This window comes from Ischnura elegans, chromosome X (genome assembly GCF_921293095.1).
Source record: "Ischnura elegans chromosome X, ioIscEleg1.1, whole genome shotgun sequence".
Taxonomy (NCBI): Eukaryota; Metazoa; Arthropoda; class Insecta; order Odonata; family Coenagrionidae; genus Ischnura; species Ischnura elegans.
This window is the reverse complement of record NC_060259.1, coordinates 62511720-62535962: the sequence shown is the minus strand read 5'-3', so window position 1 is coordinate 62535962 and position 24243 is coordinate 62511720. Positions and strand designations below refer to the sequence as shown.

The 24243-nt window shown below is 37.6% G+C and overlaps 1 protein-coding gene across 15 annotated transcripts in view; it reads right to left on the bottom strand.

Moving 5' to 3' along the window:
- The window catches only part of LOC124170630 (plasma membrane calcium-transporting ATPase 2), a 611417-nt gene that overhangs the window by 279898 nt on the left and 307276 nt on the right, over positions 1–24243 (bottom strand). For 14 of the 15 annotated variants that reach the window (XM_046549474.1, XM_046549473.1, XM_046549486.1 and 11 more), the window contains one exon: positions 7785–8002. The exons of the other annotated variant lie outside the window; for it this stretch is intronic. The gene's annotated coding sequence lies outside the window, so the exon portion shown is untranslated. The remainder of the gene's footprint in view (positions 1–7784; positions 8003–24243) is intronic. 15 annotated transcript variants of the gene reach the window in all.

Sequence of the window (24243 nt, the reverse complement as noted above, 5' to 3'; positions counted from 1 at the left end):
AGGAATTTCATTTAGAAATTATGATATAAATTAAGCTTATGATGCAAAGGAAGTATTACGGTGAAAGAATTCACGCAGGATACTCTTATTAATAAACATTTCGTTTTAGCTAATATTACGGCAAGCAAAATCATTTTCGCTGAAAAATTGGAATTAACACCAAAAGTTGGGAATGAAGAATAAAGGATGAATAATATTGTACGATATACATTAGTATAGAAATATATAGCAGAGATTAGATCGAAGAGAGCGCCCACGCTCTTTTTGCGAACACTATTTCACCGCAAAGGAACACTTTAACTGAAAAATCATCCCATACTTCCATAACGTGAACTTTTGATTGATTCTGAATTCACATCGCGCAAATTGACTTCCAAGGATCTCCTGATTTATTCATACCCACGTGAAAATGAATTACGATTGACTTTTGTCGGATTATTTCACACGGCTGCAAATGAATTGTAGCCCTCTGGGAAGCATTCCAGAAAGGACGATAAGTAGATTGATTGTTGTACAGAGTAGATGAAACGCTGCTACTATGTCGCTATGAAACTCTTAGAGTGTATTGAATTCGTTGAAGTCCTGACTGAGTAAACATTACATGGAGTAAAAATTTATGTTTCCAAAATAATATCAGATATATATCGATGGCTTAGTTCTAGCAACACGTCTCTCAAAATCTGGCCGGTTTGAGACAGGTATCTTAAACAAATTGTAATGACGATTAAAGAACGAAATTCAAGCAAAACACATCTTTTTTTTGCAAATTTATGCTTCTTATTCAGTTTTACGAATTTTTGGTTTTCGATTTCACTGTACAATTAAAAATATAAATCGTTTTTTTTTTGCTCTCCTGAAAAGTTGCTACTTTTGAGATACGTGTTGTTAGAACTAAGCCATCGATATGGAGACTGGTAACAAAAAAATTAGATAAAAACGAAAAATCTTTATCAATTTTTACCAAGGTATAAAATTTTAAGGGATTTCAGAATTGAGGACTTTGATCAAAAGGAGTAAGGAGGGACTACAACTAATTAATCTTCGCATTAAATTTGTAGAAAAATTAAATGGATGGTTTAAGGCGTGACCTCGTGAAATCGCTTCATGTTGAACAAAAAATACCCGCAGATTTCACAGAAATTATTTTAGTGTAGACCAGTTTCGTTGATATGCAACATCGTTTTCATCGGCCTGACGATGTCAAACAGTGACAAAATTGGTCGATATTTATAATACTATGTATGTAAAATCTACTAGATTTTTATTCAACTTTAGATTAATGTCGCCAACGAAAATAAAAATCATCAACAATATTAACAATATTTTTAATGGGTGAGTCAAGATTCTCTCATGGAGCAAATAATTATTATCAAGAGAGCACCACCGGGTCTCGATCCTGAGTCTACACAGTCAAAGGCTGGTCCTGAAGCTTTGAAACTAGCTGGAACCGTCACAAGCGTAGCGAGAAAAGCGAGCTTCAGGAATGAAAGGAGCCAATCAATCAATCTTGTGGCTGATATGATGAGAATAATGACGCTCCAAAAATAGATACGCCCCAGAATATTTCTTATTCGCCGCAGGCTAACACGAAGTGAGTGCTTGCTTTGGCAAAGTGTCAAACGAAGTTGCTCTATGAGACTTAAAATAGAGAATCTCTCAAGAAACAGGGCGGGGAGAAGAGTGGAGTTGTGGCTACAAAATACAAGACAAGATCATGATTAACTCCGGGACCATTAAAGAATAACTCTAAAAAGAAAACTGCGAAGCGCTGGAGGAAAGACGGCTAAGAAGCTTCCACGCCCACGCCGTCCATAATGTGGCAATGAGAGAAAATATCAGCCGAGTATCTTCCTCCTGGCAGCTTCTCACGACCGTTCACGCTAAGACAACACTCCCTTTAACCACGAAGTATATTTACTTCTTCATCATAAACAGCGTTCCAAACCACATTTAAGCCGATGAAATGACTGACGGAAAAGCCTTCAGAAAGGAGCCTTAGAATGGGTACATTTGCGGAAGAACATTTTCGCCAATATATCATCCACGCGTACCACTTCACGTCAAGGAGTGGTTCAAACACTCCTGATTGGTAATTTTAAACGAAGACACGATTGCAACGTATGTGTTATTAAATATAAAAGCATCTGAGAGCAAAAAATTGGTTAGCATATGTTCGAACTCCCCATTTCACGGAAAGGGTGCTTTGATTTCGGTATTAATGTTTCACAAGGCAGTACAAGAAGTCAGCTTTTTGGGAAGTAATAACAATAGTTCCTTTAAATTTGATACCTTGGTAAAAATGATAAAGGTTTTTTATTTGCATCTGCTTTTATTGTTTATATGTATATTTAGCTTCTTATTTTTCTGGAGATATAAATTTTACTACTTACTCGAATTTCTACCCAGTCTTGGAAATTTTAAGGATATATTTCGTATCTGTAGATAAGTAAATCGAGTATGAGAATAATTCACTTGGTGTAATTATACAGCGTATTTCCAAAACCCAGCACATCGAAATAATTAAATCCTTTCCTTTGGAAGTGACCATTTTGATATGAAATTGTCAATTGACTCAAGAGTTACATACCTCGTCATGTAGTCGTAAAAACTTAAAGTAAAGTCGCATCATTTTTTGCCAAGAACACATTAAAAAAGAGCTTTTAATTAATTAATATAAATTAACTGCAGAAAGAGAAGTTAAAAATGTATGCATAGAACGATAACTGACCTACACTAACCGTAACACAAGTCAGGCAGGAAAATTAGCGCTAAATCTTAAAAAATTACTTCAGAATTTTTAACTTAAGAACTTGAAGGAAATGCTGATACACATACGAGGAGAGGAACAATTTCTAGTCACAGAGTAGTTTAATAAATTTTACTGTTTCATTCGTTCAACTTTTCTTGGTTGAGTTAATTCGATGGCGAGCTGAAAATATTCCAAAAAGACGAAAATAATAACAGTTACATTCACGTTCTCTTACGAATAACAGTTTAAGCTAAACATAAAGTACGCGGCCATACTCAATCAGCTTCGAGACAGGTTAAAACCAAATTTGCGGATTTAACTTGGGAATTACGAGGTTTCGATACGGCGTATCAGCAACTGGCGTATCATCGAATATGTATTTTATTTTGTGGAACAACAAAGTCTTTTTTTTCTTACCCTTTGTGAATCATGAAGGAGTTCCACCATGCTACGCCACCCACCATCGCATTTACCGAGACTTAATTGTTTTAAAAAGCATTTTTGACGGAAAAACAATTTTTTTAATTTCCGACAAAACCAAAAAACCATCAAGTTCCCATAAATATGTTGGATGCATGTAAACGCCGTAAATGACAGGCTGTAGTTTTCCATATTTTTTGAAAACAGAAATAGTTTGATCCCAAACGCTAACCGTAAGTTGCATTTAAAAGCAGTTCCAGCAGGGACAACTTTACAGGAAGTATTTGAGTTCTCTATTTCCTGATTCCAAATGCGCTGTCCAACGTTCCCATCATCCCCGGATGTCCAGATTCCTTCACCGTAATCACCCGAGGCCATATTGAGCGCGGAATTCTCGCTCAATATGCCCTCCCATCTTTTTTTTACGGAGCCCTTCAAAATCCAACGTCGAGGCATCCTCTTTGCCTTCCATTTCTAGTATTTCATTCGGCTGTACCATTTCCCGGGTTGGGTCATATCTCTTCAAGCAACAAATTCATGAATGGTGCATGAAAATAGAGTAATGTTGATGCGAGATAATTTCGCAAGAGGGATTGTGCGATCCTTTATTATTATTTTTTTTCTGGTACTGAGTTTTACGCAGTTCCCGTGGCGTACTTTGGGGGGGGGGGGGGGGTGGATAAGGGGATAGATACCCCCCAAAGCCTCAAATAAATTTTAAAAAAATTTTAAACTCTTGTATAGTTTTGATAATAGCTGCATCTGATTAAAATTAAATTTTAAGTGCCAAAATGATATAAAATGGATTTTCAGGTTAGTTGTTTTTCAAAACTTTTCCCAGAACCCCTGTTTCCCGGAGTGGGATCCCCCCCAGGCCCCTTAATATTCCCCTCAAAGTATATACCTAGTTACGCCTCTGCGGGGTTCTATTGTTTGACATGTATGCACTCCCGCGTAACCTTACAATACAAATCGACATGGAATCGATTATAGTGAAATCATACATTTTGTGTCGATTAGTTCTAGATATTCATGGGTTTAATGCAAGGCTCAGAAAGGGAACTAAGGCTTTATTTATGCAATTTATTCAGAAAATGTACAGAAAACTGAAATATACATTTTAAAATGTGGTCATCTCTCTTCAGGAAATAATATGTAAATGACGAAGGAAAATAGAGTCATATCAATGCAACATAATTTCGCAAGATGAATTGTGAGGCCATTCATAACCTGTTTTTCTAGCACTCGCTTTTACTCGCTTCTGTTGTTTGTCAGGAGAGGATGTAATCCAAGACTCCGGTGTAACATTGCAATACAAATCGATATAGAATAATCAATTACAGTGTAGGTGTTTATTACGCAATTATTTTCCGGGATTCATGGGTTTTAGAAAATACGGCTCAGATAGGGGACTAAGGTTTAATTTTCGAAATTTATTTAGCTGATATATATAAAAAATGACACCATAGTAGATGTGCGATAGTGATCTTTAGGCCTGTGATTATAGATATCATAAAAAAGGGAATCCAAATAGTATCCAAGAGCGATCGGCTTCGACAGTATATACCGATAAAAAAATAATGCACCATTACTCATGATCCGATACAATGGTAAATGAAGAGCAAACTTAGTGCATGTCCACAGTAACTTTTATTTGGTACGACGCGTTTCAGCGACCTTACTTCGCTATCATCAGGTACAAAATTCATTTTGATTGAAATTCAAATTCATCAAAAAATGGATTTTGTACCTGATGATAGCGAAGTAAGGTCGCTGAAACGCGTCGTACCAAATAAAAGTTACTGTGGACATGCACTAAGTTTGCTCTTCATTTACCATTGTATCATTATGTTCCACAACATCTCGCCGAACACCGTTGAATACATATGATCCGATACCTCGGATTTATTACAAAAAATTACATGAAATTAGAAAAAATGGAATAGTTTCGCGAGGGGTAAAAGAACTGGAAGCACTAACTCGATCAACTTCCTGGAAACCTGCCGTAAGATACAATTGATATTGGTATTAACGCCGAGTATTCCACATTTTATCCAAGTCCTCATACAGTAGAAGGTATTTCAGCAGGCGACTGCTTTACAACTAGATCCCGTTAATTTAAAATTATTTCATTCTCAGCATTCTCGAAATTATTAGCCACAATTTTGAGTTCCACAAATTTAATGTTTTATTAAGTGATCTAACCGGTACAAAAGCTCATAGTAATTACGATACAAGAAATGTGGGTGACAAATATAATACAAAAGTGACGTTATCCCTCAATGCCATAGTGGGGCCGAATATGTTTCAATATAATTAATTGGCACGGGGAACAATGAAGGGGCATGGACAACATTCCGGAATATCATAACAGAAGCTAGTTGACACAAATTAGAAGATCCGCCGCTCGACAAATGTAGCCCAAAATAACGGCTCTGCTCTGTCACCGAATACAATTCAAACAAACTAGGTAAACGTAAAGTTAGAGCTATAAATAACATTATTTAAGGATTAAAAAATTCAAGAAATACGAGATAAATATTGATGTGTTCGATGCGAAGCAGGAACGGCTAATATCCGCTCATCCTAGCATGCAATTAAATAGTAGCTTCACACAAATCTTGTGGCCTTTCGCCAACGTAACACTGCCCATCCATTCGCGCATTTTGAAAAGTATAAAAAAAAAACATTTCCGTCAACCTCCTGACGCCGCACGCGTCCTACTTTGTTTACATCAGTGCACCGGGGCATTCTACTAGTCGATTCCTTACGCTTCACAAACAACTGACACCGCGTCCTCGGGGCAACCTCACGCTGCGCCATCCTTTGACGGGCCCGGGAAAGACAAAATCTCTCCCACGGGAGATTCGGGCAAAATAGACACTGGAATATCAGCATGAGTAGTTCCGTGTGATCAAAACAGATGCTGGGAACCGAAGGGAACGACAGCTCTAGCTTTTAGCTTTTCTCGACGATGTCAGGCTTCGCCATTTGGGTCCTGGTAAGTCGCTGCACTCCATAACATAACTGTCAACTTTGTAATAAAAACATTCAGGCCGTGCGGGCACACGAGAAAAGAAACTCTAGCTGGAATAAAAAGGACAGGTAAATGGCGTACTATGAATTTTAAGTTATAATCACGTGCCTTTACCAGGTTATCAGTAAACAAGAGCACTGAAATATTTCTCTCGTCTCAGGCTCAACTGTGTGGAAGTTCATTTTAATAATAAAATGAGAAAACTTTCTCTTTATTCCACAAAATTTATTGAAAGGTATTACTAGTTTAGACGCAGCGGCGTCATCATGAGATACAAAGGGTCGAATCAAAGGATTGGTTCTTCCTAGATTTAATAGTCAATATCCGGTAGAGTTTTGCCTGAAGTGCACTGAAGTGTGAATATAATGCATGAAGAAAATCATACTCCTTGGCATGAAATAATACACGCAAATTCAACGAATATTATTACAACATCCCATATCTTCCATGAAGTTGGCATGAAGCATGGGAAGTTGTTTTAATATTAGCATAAAATTTGCGTGCATTATTTCATGACAAAGGGTTGAAACTTCACGTAGAATAAACACAGGGAATTTTTTTGCAAGGATATACTCTATACACTCTGAATATTTAAACATTATAGAGCAGGTTTTAGAAAAGAAGTACGTCATGAAATGAAGCCGGTCAAGAGAGTGTGATAGGTCCTGCTAACATATAAATAACTTCATTAAAACTTCCGCGGGTGGTCGTCATGGTGATTATTAGCTTTTGGACTATTTCGCCGTATCATTGTTTGGATGGCTCCAAGGTTTCCCGGCCTAAACAGCGAAATAAGCAATGCGTTTTTAAATTTCATACTCGCATAACCTCACCCTTAAAGGTCTGCGGCCATTTCTGGTCACTTTGCCAATTTTCACAATTTTTGTCTGCCGTTTATTTATTAAGATCGTTGTTTTTTTCGATGATATTTCACCTTACTGTATTGATTCGTATGATTATCAAACAGTAATAATTAATTCATTCAAGGAGTGGCTGCCACAACGAATTTGGTGACATTCAAAGGTTTCTCCGCGATGCTAAAATTCCTCATTGCCATTGATTTTTGGACCCCCAAAAGTCCCTAAAAAAGTAGAGGCATAGCATAAAGTCATAGGCAGTTGGCAAAAAAGATAGAAAATTTTGTGTTTCGACAATTTTGAGACGAACGAGAAAAACGAGTTTCAGAGGAATTTAGAGGTGGTCGATTCCATGCCTTTTTGTTATGTATCGTCTAGTTCAACTCAAACATTTGTATGAATCCGCCAGGCAATGGTCGGAAGTGGGTTTTATAGTAAATAGATTTTGCAAAATTCCTCTGCCGTAACAGTTGAAAGAGTCGTCTTATTGTTTCAGAATAATGCTTGGCATCATAGTAAGCGTAGATAAAAACATTTTAATTAATACTAAATTGGCTACGGCAAGCCAAAGTTCTACGAATGAGCGATCACTGGTCTAGCTATCAAACCTAGTCTCACGGGGTGAAATCCGCCAAACCTTGAGCGCAACATCCGCATCTCACCCTCAAGGGCCTTTACCACGGAAGCCGGAGGCCGCTAGGGACGCGCGTTTACCGCTTACCTGGGGATGATGTGATTGCCCCTCAGAGCTGCTCGATGCTTGATATGACACAGAGCGACAGAACACGGGTTGCCCCTTCTCCACGAGTGTTCTTCAGAAGGATCCGGCGCGCGAGAGTAGGAGACAAGACTATGTTTCTCCGTTCGACTACCAACCCTTGGCGGAGGAGGCGGACTCCATGCTTCCCAAGCTTCTCTGCCTTCCGAGTGACTCGTTACCTGCAGGGAAACAGAGAAAGACATTCAGTTGAGTGCGATATCGAATTAAATACACTTACTAGACTCAAATTATACACTGACTGAGTCAAATATCTGGGAATTAAGACTACCGAAGGATATAGTCCGTTTATAACTTGATGGCCCCCGCGCAGAAGTTGGCTTTGGGCAACTTCTGCGCGGGGGCCAAGTTGGCTTTGGGCAACTTGAGGCATGGGCAAGTCCATTTTGAAGACACTGTGCAGTACTCAGAACAGTACAGCAACAAAACGAAAAATTATATTAAAAAAAAGAAAATTCATTCCCAATTCTCTAGTTTTTTATTACAATGGCATTGCGATTATGCAAAAATAGTTGTGTGTGTATTATATAGCTCTTACTCCACAGAACAGCTCCGAATAAACAAACCCCGAGAAGCAATTTCTCCCTAACAATAGCGATGTATTTCCACTCAAATAACGACTGATAGCCCAATTTGTGAACAAAGGGTTCCTGCTGGGAGTGCTTTGGCCTTAATGAGCAAAAATACTTGGTTAAACGAAAAACATGAAATATCTACTCGTGAAATGATCACGATTAGAGGATTTTATAAAAAGTATGCAGCACGAAAATACAATTGATCCCATTGAGGACCTTCGTGGCATCAATTACTGAAGCGGTCGTAACCAAACGTTACCTTCACCAAATTGGCGCTGATTTCATTCCCGCAATCATCGACTCCATTATGTTCGTCAAAAAACCAATTAACATCAAACGTGAAAATGTTTCTTCATGGAACTATAATCCGATATGAAAGTGAACTCATTTTATAACGAAAATATTACATGTCCTTGCATCGTGGTTTCGTGACATTCGCAAGATCTTGAAAATATGTGACATCAAAACCTGGTACGGTAAAATATTTTTGTGTAGCCCAGCAAGTAGGTCACATCTCCTAATTCATTATATCACTATACCTATTTGCTATTTACACAGCTCGTGAATTAACATACCTGCCATTCACTCATACCACATGTTATGGATACATCGCACATCTACAAAGCTACATTACTTATTTTTCAATGTAAAAAATACACTCCCCTAATAAACGTAAATAAGAGGCACTACGTATATAGTTTTTACAATTTATAACCTCCATATAAAAAACACCCGACTACAAACTGATATCATTCCAACATACATCGCTTACTGACATTTACAAGCCTAATCGGCTTTCTCTCGATTAAAGAGAAATTAACATAATTAATGAATTCAACCTGAAAAATTCCTACTTGATACATTTTGGAAAAAACGAACAAATAATTTTTAGGTGAAACAGCTGAAACTATATTGGTCCATGAATAAATTACACGAGGAAAATTTTATTGTGAAAAAAAACAGCCTACACTTGGGATAATTCCTAAATAATGAATAGAGAAAAAATAAACTATAATTATTCCATTTTTAAAATGCATAATTAAGGATTACTTAGTTTGCATATATAAACTTTAACCACCTAAAATACACCTGATGATGACAGAATATGAATAATATACTTATAGAAGGGTGGGGAGGAAAGGAATCTAACCTAGGAATAGGACCATATTCTTCTTCCACTGTCACCCTCCTTTCTCGACTATTTATTCCAGAATAGGTAACTTCTAAGTAAGTCCTGATGATGCTGCGATCTAGGGAAACAAGTTGACTCATTTTTCAATAAATATTTATAGTTTGAAAAGGGCAAGTTATTTCACTTCATAGCCTACAATGAATTTCCCCAAATTATCAGTCTCCTTCATTCATTTCACCTGATGATGATGCTGTGATAAAGAATATTACAGCCAAAATACCACTCTTTATTTCAACGAAAACAGGTACTCTCAATTGAATAGGAAGCGTTGTCAGTGGCGCAGCGAGGGGGGGTTTTGGGGGATAAACCCCCCCCCCAGAACTCAGAGAAATTTTTGAGTTTAATTCATTTTACTTAATTAGATTTATATCACTAATAGACTAGCGTAATGATTAATAAAATATGCCTTAGAAAGCCGCAAAACTCACCATTTTGAACCATTTACCTTAAAATTCCAAAAATTGCTAATCTCGCACCAACATCTTATCCTGGTGGGTATACCATACCCAAAACACACACGTATTAGTAGCACCTAATCCCCTGCCTTTATTCCTGGCTGCGCCCCTGGGCGTTGTTATGGCACAACTCGGTTTTTCCGAGAATAAAGACCGAAATGGGGAAAGAAAACGGTGGAGGTAGTTTGTGCTCATATACATTTAGGCAATGTGCTCTATCAAGATAACGCTGATTTGTAGGCACGCAGGAGAACTATGGCGCAACCCGCAACGGCGATGACGCCGTAAATTCATCACTCACGAGCGCTAAATCACTCCAAAGGGAAATCGGTCGGAAGCGATGACTCTAAAGAGTACGACTAGAACTTGGTTGTGAGACTCACATAACCTTTTAGCAAATACGAAAGGAGACATTAGAAATTTCAATAGTTCTCCTCAAGCATAACGCTTAATTCTCCAATAGGGTGGTTTCCTATTATTTTTTTATTGCCTAGTTCGAAAGATTATTACTCCTGGAGTACTCATTTCACGCTTTTAGATTTTTAAATGAAGATATCTATTTTTCGCGATTAAATGAAAAGTGAAAATTTTCAAGCGCGCGAAAACGCGAATGCTAGTATGAATGCCGGGTAAACTCCGTGTGATGTCGTTCTGGTTCCCGCTGCCGCAAGTGAGGTGACCTTGGGGCGAGGCTTTGAGCGCTGATACGACGCAGGATGCTAGCAAGTAGCAGAGTACCCTGCTAGCTGGTAGCGCTTGGCTTAAATAAGGATTATTAATACCTTATCAAACGAAGAAAACTTTCCGACCTTAGCCAGTTTTAATAGGTGATTATTAAGACATGTTTCCCTTAGCTCTGTGCCTCATGCATGCATTGGTAATCTCAGACGATGTAAAACTCTTATCTACTCGTATAGAAATTAGGTCCCTGTGACGTCACGTGGAGTGGAATCGCATGGGCGCCAATCTGGCCTTTTTCAAATGAGGATAAAATTGACCATTGCCATTCGTCTAAACCGGTATTTCTAAAACCAAATTAATTGTATATTATGAATACATTAATGGTGGGTAACGAATCGCAATCAATGCATTTCGTTTTATTTGATGAAGGCAACCACCTATTATCAAGAAACCAAGTCCCCTATTTTTCTGCTAAAGACATTACTGTTTAAAGACCTGACTACTCGATACATTACCACGTAAGAGTTAATTTATGATTGCATGAACGATTTTTGTGGATCGGAACGGAACATGTACGAATCCATGAATCAAATTAGAACAGGTTCAACCTTCTGTGCGAGCATTTGCACAAGTTTGGTGGTTACACGGTGCATTTTGGCGTTCATTCTCGCGTACATGCATTTTGACTTTATTTTGTAAGAGCTAATGTACCGTGCAAGCAGCCCATAAGACTGGGCAAACAATTTAATTCATTGGACTTTCCCTGGGTTTACTTTATGGATTCCTTTACTATCGCTACATAAAACTACTTCGCATTTACACATCTACACGTCAATTTATACAAACTACCATTATCGTTACATAAGTATCCCTATTGAGTCACCAATATTACATTGTTTACGTGTATGTTGCACTTTCAGGTCCTAAGTTGCAGCTGAAGCTGAATTCTTGGAACAAAATATCTCGCTCGAATTCATTTATTAGTGAAAAATCCGAATCGTGAACACCACTAGCCCGCACATCCAATAATGACGGCGATTACTATGAATCAATCATATTTACTATACACATAACATTCGCATCCTATATGAAACATGCAGTCCACATTTATAGCAGTTCTTCTCAAACACACCCAAAAAATCTCGAATCCTCTGCTTACAGACTGCAATTATGAGTTCAATAGAGAAACGCCCGCTTGCCTCAACTGCAGGAAAAGAAATGAACAAAGAGAGTGCAGGTAAAATAAAACTATAAAATTTTCCAATTTATAGCACCTTTTTAATTACTTTACACGATGATTCATAAACAAAATTTCTCGAGACATTCCAAGTTATGACACGGAAGTCAAAATTTATCCAAATTCCTCTCGAATTCCAAACAATTATTTTTTGGTAACTAGAGAATAGAAATTAGCTATGGAAATTTCATCATTTCTTTCTATGTTCTTCAAAGCAATACGATATAAGATAACCGCAACCACAAGTACAGTAAGGAACCACGGCAATAGGAATTTTCTTAGACAAAGTGCTTTATCTTATAAGCCTTTATTTTCAGTAAGTTTGAGAGAGTTTTCATAGGATATTTATTTTCACACTAGGCAAATTAAGCGAGTGAAAAATTTTTCTCCAAAGAATTCTGCCATACGCGTCCATCCATGGCGCGTCCTCAGAAATAATAGCGAATTGCGAATTCTTTGCCTCGTTATAAACAGTAGCTGTGAACTAATAAGGCCTTTCGCGCCTATGGCGAGACGTTCAAGCTTCAAGCGGCTCACATTAAAAATACTACGATATACTTCTATTGAATTACTAAACGCAATACTCTGATTTCTTTTGTTTATGATTGAATTTGTGGTTCCATTCTATCTGCTCAGGGAACCCAATGCTGACAACGTAAAATACGCGAGGTATCTATTCAACAATAGTAACGACGATGCGATTATTCTCTGTAACATACTAATAAGTATTTAAGGCATGAATACAGTAAAAAAAATTAAAATACGACGCTTGGATATCCACATAAAAGGACAGGAGCGCCTGTTGTATGCTTTCCGACCAGAGGGTACCAAGCTTTTCTTCGTCGAGTCGGTTCTCCCACCACCGATCACCTACTTCACTGTGCTTCTGAAGAGATTTTACACGTGTATCACGATATCATTTCATTTCACGACCCATTTCGAGGAATAAAGAAGGGAATAGGTACGTTTTGAATCAAAGGAGTACTTTCAGATCATTAAAATTTTATTCGGTAAATTGAAATAATTAAAATTCGCTTGATGGTAAGCGCTTTAGAGCAAGGGCAAATAACGTTACTTATTCTAATAAACTATAAATCTAAGAGTATATCATCTTCAAATCCATCGAACATCTTATCGGGCTGTAAGTAAATACTATGTCATTGCTGTAACTTGAACTCCACTGAAGTGATTTTATTAAATCCATCATTTATATTATCTTGCTAGAACATTCAAACATCTACATTTTACGTTAGCATTAGTAACTGAAGATAACCCTTATACCGAAGAATCACGAATTATACACGAACCATGAACACATTACGATCATATTTCGTTGAATCTTATGTTCCAATGTATGAAACACTATCAACATGGGCTCTAAGTGACCCCAATATTATAAAAACAAGACTGGAACTATCGATGGGAATGGGCTTTAAGTGACCCAAATATTGTTGAAATAAGACTAAAGCTAGCGAATGTAAATTGGAGAAAATAGTAGACAAACTATAAAATGAATGAAAACAATACTGCAAGAGAATAAAAAAAACCGCGCGACACGAAGTAACAAGGGGAAATTAAACAGTGAATGAGTTACTTCTACTCTTCCATGCATTATAACATTAGTTTTTACAATACGGAGAACTTCAATGTGCAAGATAAATATTGATATTTTTTAATCACTTGAAGTTATTTATAGGTACAGAGATTATTTTGCATAACATATAAAAGATATATGATAAATCAGTGTTATTACCAACGCATGTAGCACCTAAAAATGCATTATAGTTATAAATTCTTGTCACTAGGTACGTTTTAATAAAACAAATAACAACATTATGTAAATTTTCAGGATAAAAGTGTTAAATCGAGAGGTATATAAAGTGTAATTAGTCGAATTGTATCATTACAACTACTGGGTTATATCGATACTCCGAATTATGAGGTGACTAGGGTTACAAGTCGACAGTTTACCGAGGATACATAAGGGATGCAACTGAAACTATACCCAAATGGCAGAGAGAAGTAATATGAAATAATTAGATTACTGGGAGGATAAAGATTACCAGGAACACCATCACTCGATCGGTAGATAAATCACCTATTATGATTGAATTGCCCGTTTTATGGTCCATTGAACACCGTCTTTTCCTTATTGAGTTTCTTCACCACAGACGTGATTGAGACAAATCGCGCCGCAAAACGGTCGAGGTGTCGATCTCTCGAATTGATTTCGAGCAATGTGAAAGCCGACCTTGAATATATTTTCCTGTAACCGCAAGGTAGAGTATAAAGAGAACTAAAAATATTTGATAATTTTTCAGTGAACATACAGTATCCTCCACATTTGATCCATATTGTTAAACTCGAGTTGTACTGAGGCAAGAATAAGCGGCTTGAGAGTACGAAATTTGAATCCTATACAATGAAAGAATTAAAAAAAAATTCAAATCAAATATTGGAAAAATTAATTAATTAATTAAACAACGTGACCTCTATAATGAACAAAACTATTTCGACTTAACTACACTTCGAAAAATCAACTAACAATAGTAATAAAAATAGCAACAGCAACATTTTAATAATGATACAAAACAGCAATTCACCCTAGCGCTGAGTTTAGCAATGTATAGCTTGGAGCGCGCGTTGTGTTCATATTCATAGCATAGAGATAATTCACCATGATTCTGCATGTAGATGTGTGTTGAGTGTACTTAAAATAGACATCATTACCGGGAAAACAGTGATAGGTAACAAGAACCGTACTACAGACGCTAATTTGATAAAATAAGGAGTGATGAACGGTATAATTCGATGAACTACGCCAATTACGAATGGGAGTCCACCCTTAACTGGTCGATTGACGTCGCATTATATATTTAGTTTTCCTTACTTAGTTTGCATCCACTGTGATCACAATAAATTATGAAAACAACCCATAAAAGTTCGAACACGGTGGGGTTGCTTCGCATCAATTTTGAGAAATATTGAAATTAACACTTGCAACTTTTCCATGTTATAAAGCATATTTCTTTTCAGCCCGAAAAAGCATTAACAAACATTGGCTGGATTTAAAGTTTCTCAAAATTTACGAATAGAATCTGAATAATTATCCAAGCAAGAAGGAGTGGTATTTTTCCAAATTGATATAAACTGCGTTTTCGACTTGAACATAATTACTAATTTTGGTTCCTACGTGCATCAGCTATCCAGGGTTTATTTTCCATGGGATAATTATTCGGAAATAAGAGGAATATATAACAGGAAAAAGAGCGACCTTGAAGGTGATGTAGTTACACTGAAACATAGGTCGTAATAAATTTTATAATCGTGGAAAATTGCAAGTATTTATTTCAACATGGAAAAATTCCATCACGTTTGGATCTTCGGATTTTATTCGTGAATTAAGATAAACTTGAAATGCGGCTTATCCCCTGACAACTCTTTTAAGATTAAACAAAAGCGTTTTCTGGCTGAAAAGGCAGTCACAGTTGCAAGAAAGACGACAGAAGCATACAACAAGCCCAAGGCAACTCTCCTTTCTAAACTCCTAAACTCTTTTCCCCCTCCATGAAGCACACCGTCGCTAGCCAAGGAGAATTACATCCAACCACGCAGACAGCTCACTAAGCGCGCCCACTACGAGCCCTGTAGCGTGACTTAGTGAGGCCTCACGCGCAGACTGCTTCCGATGCATTTGCGTCACCAAGGAAGAAACTGAGAATATCACTGGAGCGCCTAGTGCCAGACTCAACGCGGGGCAAACATACGTTAGTTTTACGACGCATTACACAATGCTCAGTAGAGAAAATGGTGGAAGACAGAAAACAGAAATAACCTTAAGGAAGCACTCCACAGAACAAGTTACTTCTTATGGAACCATGCGCAAGGGCAGTGGCGTAGCGAGGGGGGGTCCAGTCCCCCCCGAAACATAAAAACACAATTACTTTGCCTCATAAAAGAAAAGAAAATTGGAAAATCATGGATTTACAAGAGATTTCTGGGAAAAATGAAGTTACAACACTCTACTTACAGAGTACTCTGTTTTTCAAAACTTTTCCCCCATGGTTTTGGACCTCCCCCCCAATATCTGGCTACCCAAGGCGCAAGGGTACAATATTATGCACAAAGGGTGAAATTTTCCATGAAAAAATCATTTAGCCTAGCTGGGATCGAACCTGGATCTCCCGAACGTTTGTTCGTGCACGTGTAATTGTTAAATTTGTTGAACACCCCGATGTAAAATGGGCAATATGTGCTGTATTCAGAGGTATGGGAATAAATATATAAAATATACCTGACCAGCAATCGGGATATTCGGGTTCCAATCCCGGAAAAGCCAAATGATTTTTTTCGTGGAGCATATCACCCTTGGTTTACATCTTTAAGGAAAACGTAATAGGATTTGGGGCTGACACAACTGTCAGAGTTGGTAATACACGTTGCCCGCCCAGCATCGGTTCGAAAAAATAATGATAGTCATTTAAATACGTCCCCATATGAACCGTGGTGGGTACAAGAAGCGTAGATGGTTATACTTTTTTCCATTTCTGGGGAGCGTGGCTCAGAGCTTAATTTCGGCTGGAACGCACTGGAACGGCATTCCGGCACCTCGCAGGGAAAATTGGGTGTATGAACTATATTATTTCTTTAAATGTACTTCAAAATATTAGGTGATTATGTTTATTTTATATACATTCTTCTATTGAACAACATTATGGTGATAGACTGAAAATCTACTATACTTATCCTTAAGATACTTCAGAATTTTAGTTTAGTTTAGTTTAGTTAAGTCTTTGAGTTTTGCACCGTTTTCATGGCTTTTTTATATTTTACCTACTCTTTATTGTTGTAATTCTTCAAAAAGGCATTTTTTATTTTATTATTTACATTTCCTCATCCTTTCATATCACGAAGTCCAATTCTCCTAAGTCAAATTAGGTCAGTTCAAAAAAGTCATTGTTTTTTATATTTGACAAAGCATGATTCCTCATGTAACTTTTATTACAAGTTGAAAAATCGGAAGTTTTAAGGGGCGCTGGTTTATATCTGAAAATCAGACGTGGATTAAATGTGAGGGTATACGATCCGGTATCTAAAAATTTAGAAATTAAGCACTGGGGTGGTTGGTTTAGCCCTTAATATTGATGTTTGGTTATACTTCAATTTTGAAAGGGTACATTTTCGAACATTTGTTTAAAAAAAATGTATTCTTGCAGAGGAAATAAACGAGGAAAAGTGTAGATTAACAATAAGTCCAAATGCTCAATAGATTTCATACAGCACAAACAAATAAAAACACTTTGCCAGAGGCAATATACTTAGGCTATTATTTCAGACTCAATACCACAAATTGCACTGTATTTCCTCGTTATCACACTCGTCATCACTACATAAATTAAACAGACCTTAGGCACTTTTCAAAGGTATCCATAAATGTATTCCATTGCGATAACTCTTGCATTGTATAAAAATATGGTGGATGAATTAGTTCCAAAAAGAGGCTTGGCCAATACAAGGAAACAAAATCGTCCAGCTATATGTTTGTTAAAAGATAAATATGTAAGCGAAATTCCAATAGCATCGTTCCAATACATTATTGATGCTAGAAGTCCGAATTCCGTGCAATTTAACAAATGGGTCTCGACCTACAATTCTCTCATTCATCATACTTTACCTATAATTACGTTAACACTTGAAAATAGGATTTATACACCTTGCGCTCTTTCGCGTAGTACATTAACTGAAAGGGTAGAGGCACTTAGCATCGGAAACGCAAAAATTCTATTATGGAGGACGAACTCGTTGAAGCTTTGAGATAAAGGAACCAAGTGGTGCAAAGATAAAAGCCCTTTTAATTGAAAACAAAAGATAGAGATTGAGATCTATTAAAACAATAGTACTCCATTCTTCAATAAGTTCATATTTCTTTCAAATCTCGCCTGTAAAATAATTTGACCAACTTCCATTACTACGTATTTCGTTCCCTTATTCCCTTTCCGTAAGAATTTTCTCACATAATTACAAGCTTCTTATTATTCGGTGTATAAACGGTATTATTTCATTAAATGTGCTTGAAGATATTAATTGATTACGTTTATTTTACATACATTCTTCAATTGAATAGTATTACGGCTGTATATACTAGACTGAAAATCTACTATACCAATCCTTAAGATAATTCATAATTGACGTTAGAAATACAACAAGTTTTAATAAGCCATTTCCGATGCAATACATCACACACTATTATTACACTAAAAAAATTAGCATGCGTCTTCGCTAATGCCCTCAAACAAGACTAACACCATAATATTTAATTAACAATAATAAACATCTATTTTACAGAGATAATTTTCAAATCACGAAATCGACCGCTTAATAGGGACAAAAAATGCTGAGGAAAATTTCTTTGACTTTAAAAACGTAGAAAATTAGAACAAGGATAATTTCTAGAGAAAAATAATCCCTCTTCACAAAAAAGTGTACAGAATGAGAGCTTAGCATGTTGACTGTGGTAATGGCTTAATTATTCCGTGTGAACACGTCACGGAAAAAACTGATTACTCTTACTTGAAGATAATATCTTAATTGAGAGCAGGTGTAACGAAAAGGTTCGTGAAGTACGGAAAAAGAGTAACTTTACATCAACCCCCACATGAAGAGCTGACAAGTCTTCGTAAGGATCTATTTTTTATATATCTGTTGTATATATGTAACTCACTCACTCAGTTATTCAACCCGTAGGTTGGTATGATTGGGCAACGGTAGAGCTCTCCCCAGAGTAGGCCACTGGCGTGCGAATTTCAGGCATTCAGAGTGGGGGGCCAGTTCCCTTCCCTGGGCCACCTCCCACTTAGAGGATTCGAATTTTTTCGAATTCGAAAAGAGAGATTTCGATATGGGGTGTACGAAGATTTCACTCGGGATTTGAACCCATCTACCAGCGGCCAAGTAGTCTACCCACTAGACTACCACGCTCCCCAGTATATTTAAGATATCTCCAATTTTTTGAGAGAGAAAATATTTTATTTCGTAATCCCAATACAGAATTTAACAAAGATTTGAAACATACTCGGAGGCCACTCAGCGTCATATGAGCATTATATAAATTTAAAAAGAATCATATTTAAGATATCTTCGATTTTTTGAGAGAGAAAATATTTTTTTCGTAATCCCAATACAGAATTTAAAAAGATTTGAAACATAATCGGAGGCCACTCAGCCTAATATGAGCATAATATAAATTTCAAAAAAGAATCATATTACAGATATCTCCAATTTTTTGAGAGAGAAAATATTTTATTTTGTAATTCCAAAACAGAATTTAACAAAGATTTGAAACAATATCGGAGGCCACTCAGCCTCATATGAGCATTATATAAATTTACAAAAGGATCATCGTCCGTATTCTGCAAATATTCTGGTACTTAGCGGACCATTTTCGCTGTATGTGATGAAAGAGAATTTAATTCGCTGTACGGGATGATAATCAAACAGCGCATTACTCTTTTACGCAACAAATATAGGCATCAAAGCCTTCTCACGCTTTACCTAATACATTGGAAAACTCCGGGAAATAATTCGGTTTCTTTCACCCATTAATCCTGTCCATCATTGAAGGAGGAAGTGGCGATCCCACTGACAAAAACCGGGCTCAAAATGCCAAGAGCCGCGAACGAGAATAATACCCGAAGCTGCTGGCATCTGCACGCTAGTTTACCGGGAAAAAATAATTTCCTAGCAACGGAATTCGTCAGAAAGGGAATGATGGTGATATTCTGCCGGAGTAATACCAGGAATAAGCACTGAGGAAGAAGAACGGCTCCAATTCCATCTCACGCAGGAACAACTCGGGCCAGCCGTGCGAATAGATCTTGAGTAGCTTGGTGCAAACGTCCGATGAGGCATTAAACTAAAGGCTCGATTGTTGCAATCGGGCAGGATGAGGCTTCGAGCATATTTCCCCTATCACCCTTGGCTACCTGGAATCTTTCCGGAGAACAGATTATCCACCGAACTCCATTGAACGTAGCTACCGATGGCATTACCATGCAGCGACCAGAAAACACGGAATAGAAAATAGCAAAGTTCAGATATTCACCGGCACTTTCTTCCCGATTAAAATAACTTTCTCGGAGTTGATGCGGCGGAGTAAATAATTATAAACACATGATTTTTTAATAAAAAATTATATTTTTACATTTTAAAATTAGCATTTTCATTAGAAAGAAGAACCCAATTACAAAAACCACCGTGACCGTAGCTACAAATGGCATAACCCTGAAGCGATCAGAAGCATTGAATGGAAAATAGCGAAATCCAGACGTTCACAGGCACTTTCTTCCCGATTGAAATGACTTCCTCAGAGTTTTTGAAGCGTGGTAAATAAATAAATTTGAAAAATTAATACATAAGTTTTTACAATAAAAAATCAAGTTTAATGAAAAAAAAAGATTATGAAAGCCCCTTAGATTATTGGAATTTAAAAAAATGTTTGATGAGAAATCTTCAATAAGTTTTATAAGAACATTTCAGTTATAAAAAAACAGGAAAAACGAGGTGCGCATGTAAGGCTATATTTGCTTTCGCTAAGAGACGGGATATCCATTGACTAGCAAATATTAATTTCATAATCTCTATTTAAGGACAAACAAAAACAAGAAAGCGAGTTCAATAAAAATCGGTAAAAGGATCGCCAGGTTTTAAAAATACAACCGATGCTATATAAGAACGAGAATGCTCTAAGCGATTGATTTAGACCCAAGGATATGAACATACGACTGACTCACGAATGATGCAATACGATCCACAAAATATTTTATAGTAACCCCAAGTTCCTCACAGTGGGTTCAACCTGATTTGAGCCATTCTATCCGAGAATCCGTGTTGTATCCATTGTACCTCCGTAAATTTAGAGCTACAAAAACGACGTCACTGTTACCTGTTCTGCTGAAAAATGTTTGAGTCAAAAAGTTTCCCTGGAAGCTGAGATAGAACTGGCGAAATGTTCAAGGCTTCGCCACGTTGAGTCTTTTCTGAAAAACCACACATGATACGCAGAGTAATTTCTATGAAATAATGCCTAATCTGGCAAAACTTTTCCGCTATGGATACTATATACACTAACCTGCGTCTTAACAAATGTTATCACAAAAATTAGAAAGTGAAATAAGTGAAATGAATGAAAACAAATGGTACAAAGGAAATGAGGTACAAATAGGACTACTTACGCAATTGTCTACTAAAGGCATCTCTTCCGAAAGGAATATTGAGATGCCAAAAAATATTTTTTAAATCCTAAGAGACAATAAATCCAACTAGAACGATAACAAGGGGCATATACAACTGATCATCGAAGGACGACACCTAAAATATACGTCAATAACACTAGTAGCAAATATCATACCTTGAAATTTTAATTTTTCACGCATTTCACGCAAGAATGCGAACGGGCTAAGCCGACACGGCAGCTGTTTACCGTCGTCGCCGCTTAAATGGAACAAACCTTGGGTAATTTCGAGCAGAGAGAAAAAAAAGAGGAACTCGGACACAAGAAGGAGAAGGAAGATCAATGATATCCTTCGCTTCCTATCTCACGAGCCTTTCTGGTTAATGCACCGGAGCTGCCGCTGGGGCAATCATTATTTATCCGCCAAGACGATCCTATTCCCCCAGCGCCCTCTCCAAACAAGCCTTCAATTCCCTCCTGCGATCCGGAGGCCAAGGACGATGCGGTCCCGGGGAGGGGATGAACCGGAGGTGGGGGGCGCCGCGCGAAAAGAGATGGGACTTCTTCCGGAGCGATGGGGAGAAAAAATATGCCCAGCAACTCTAATCTCTCGTCCCTACCGACGCACCCGTAAGATCATTTCCTCAGTATACCCGGCATTTCCTCAGTAAGCAGAGCTTACGAGACTCCAGAAATGTTGAAACTGGAGCAGAGAGTAGAAAATTAGGTTTATGGAGACGACTACGTTATGCATGGCCAATGTCATCTTCACCTGAAACTGATAAGATTACTGTCGCTCAGTTTCCTCAGTAAGCAATGCTTGCAAGACTCCAGGAATGTTGAAAAAAAACAAAAAAGAGGAATGTAGAGTATTGTAAATGGAGGGGATCGGGTTGGTGTGGTGGCTAGAGTGTTGGCTTCCCACCCGGTGGGCCCGGGTTCAAATCCCGGCAGTGGCAGAGAATTTTAAGAGACTGCCCGATCTCTGCTTGAATGTTGTGTGAAGGACATTTCAAGCGCAACACTCCGTCCGTCGGATGGGACGTTAAACCGTGGTCCCCTTGATGCCTTTCGTTAAGAGCAGGCTAATGCCGACGCCGGGTTTCTCTCCACCCTTCCTTACCTACCCTTCCCTCATGGCGCAAATGACCTAAGCTGTCGGTCGCCTCCTCCAAATACCATACCTTGAAAATGGAGCAGAGTGTAAAAACTTAACTTTATGGAAACCACTAAGTTATGAATGGCCAATGTCATCTTCATCTGAAACTGATAACATGATAATGGCTCAGTTTCCGAGGTACCCAGTTTCCTCAGTAAGCAGAGCTTACATGACTCCAGAAATCTCGAAACTGGAGCAGAGAGTGGAAAATTAATTTTATGAAAATTTCCCAATATTATACACGCTAAACACAATCATGGAAAATTGAAAGTATTTATTCTTGGCTTCGAAATATTACCCATACCGCAAAGCGCGGAATATTTTTATAGATAGAAATTTTTTTTCCGTATTCAAATACGAAATATTACCTTGAAGTTACCGAACGTACATTGATCACCAGGTTTGAAGTTTACCACGCAACAGGCATGTTCAATACTTTCCGCCTTCTGGACAAGTTCTTGTCCAAGAAGTTGTGGGAGACCAAATCAGAATCCGATCCAATCTCTGGAATACGAGGGTCGTAAAATGCAGCGTAGATCTCGAAGTGATTGGACACGAGCAGTAAGTGACGTCAAAATCTTTCTACGCTCATTTCCTAGCGAGTGCTAATACTCGTCCTATATACCGCAGATAGCTAAAAAAAATGAGACGCCTTTTTAGCGGCACTCGTGTAAATGTATCAATCAGCACTTAGATAATATATTTAAATAAGTTCTATTATATTTAAATTAGTTCTAATCCAGTTCTTTACCTGGTTACGCACATACTGTTGATCTGATCGTCGATTTACGAAAAAAAACAAATGGGACACGTTAACTGAAATTCAGAGTAAGACTCATCGTCAGTGGAGAAATAAATTGATCAAACGACAGCATGCGTCGGAAAATCCTAAGATCATTGCTGAAATTTTGTACACATAAAATATGTCAAATGAGAGTGCCTGAATATTTTATACGTACATTACACATAAACTAATATGCCGGAACTGCTGGCTCCGATCTTTGGTAACAAACGGTTTGCGGTACAAGACTAACCAGAGATGAAAATTCCACACCCAGGGTGAGTGAAGTCTCCCTACGCTGGCAATGCATACGCTATTCACGCAAAAGTTTAAATTAGTTGGGAGGGCAGAACGGTACTTCACGACGAGCGAATGCAAGAGTAAAAGTTACGTTATTCGTGAAAATATTGGACGAGAAGAAGACTTCCTACAATTTATTTAATTTTCCTGGTCTGTATTTGCATCGGGTAAACATTTTCGCAGCCGACATCCAAGATGCAAGACCCAAATTTATTCAAGATGGATACTGAGTTAGTGCTCATGCACCTCAAAAAGAATATCATAAGCCTACAAGGAAAAATCTTACTCTATACCGACTAATATATTTCGTCAATATTGTCAGGATTTAACACGATATTGCACTAGTATTTTTACTGAAGCGGGAATCTTGGAACCAGTAGAACCTATCTGAACCGCTTTTTCTGGGGCAGAAAGGGACACATTTTCACCATAAGGGTTGTTGAACCTTTTTATGTTGCGGAGTTCAAGGTATAAATATTCTTACAAAGACCTATACAGCTTCCTTCACCAGTATTGGAATGATATATAAGTGCAATGCAGCAGGAATCAAACTAAAAGGATAGTGGTACAGAAAACGTGAACAACGAAGTCCAAACCAACGAAGAAACACGAGATACAGTCAATTTATCAGCAACGACGTTTTAATGGGGCGTAACACCTTTGCACGGTAAACACGTCCAACGAACATCAGCCAGCAGCAACGCCTAAAAACATAAAAAAAACGAACCTATGCCAGTAAATAGGTCGGTGGGTGTAAGGAACATTCCCAAATTCATTGAACGAAAGTGAGCAG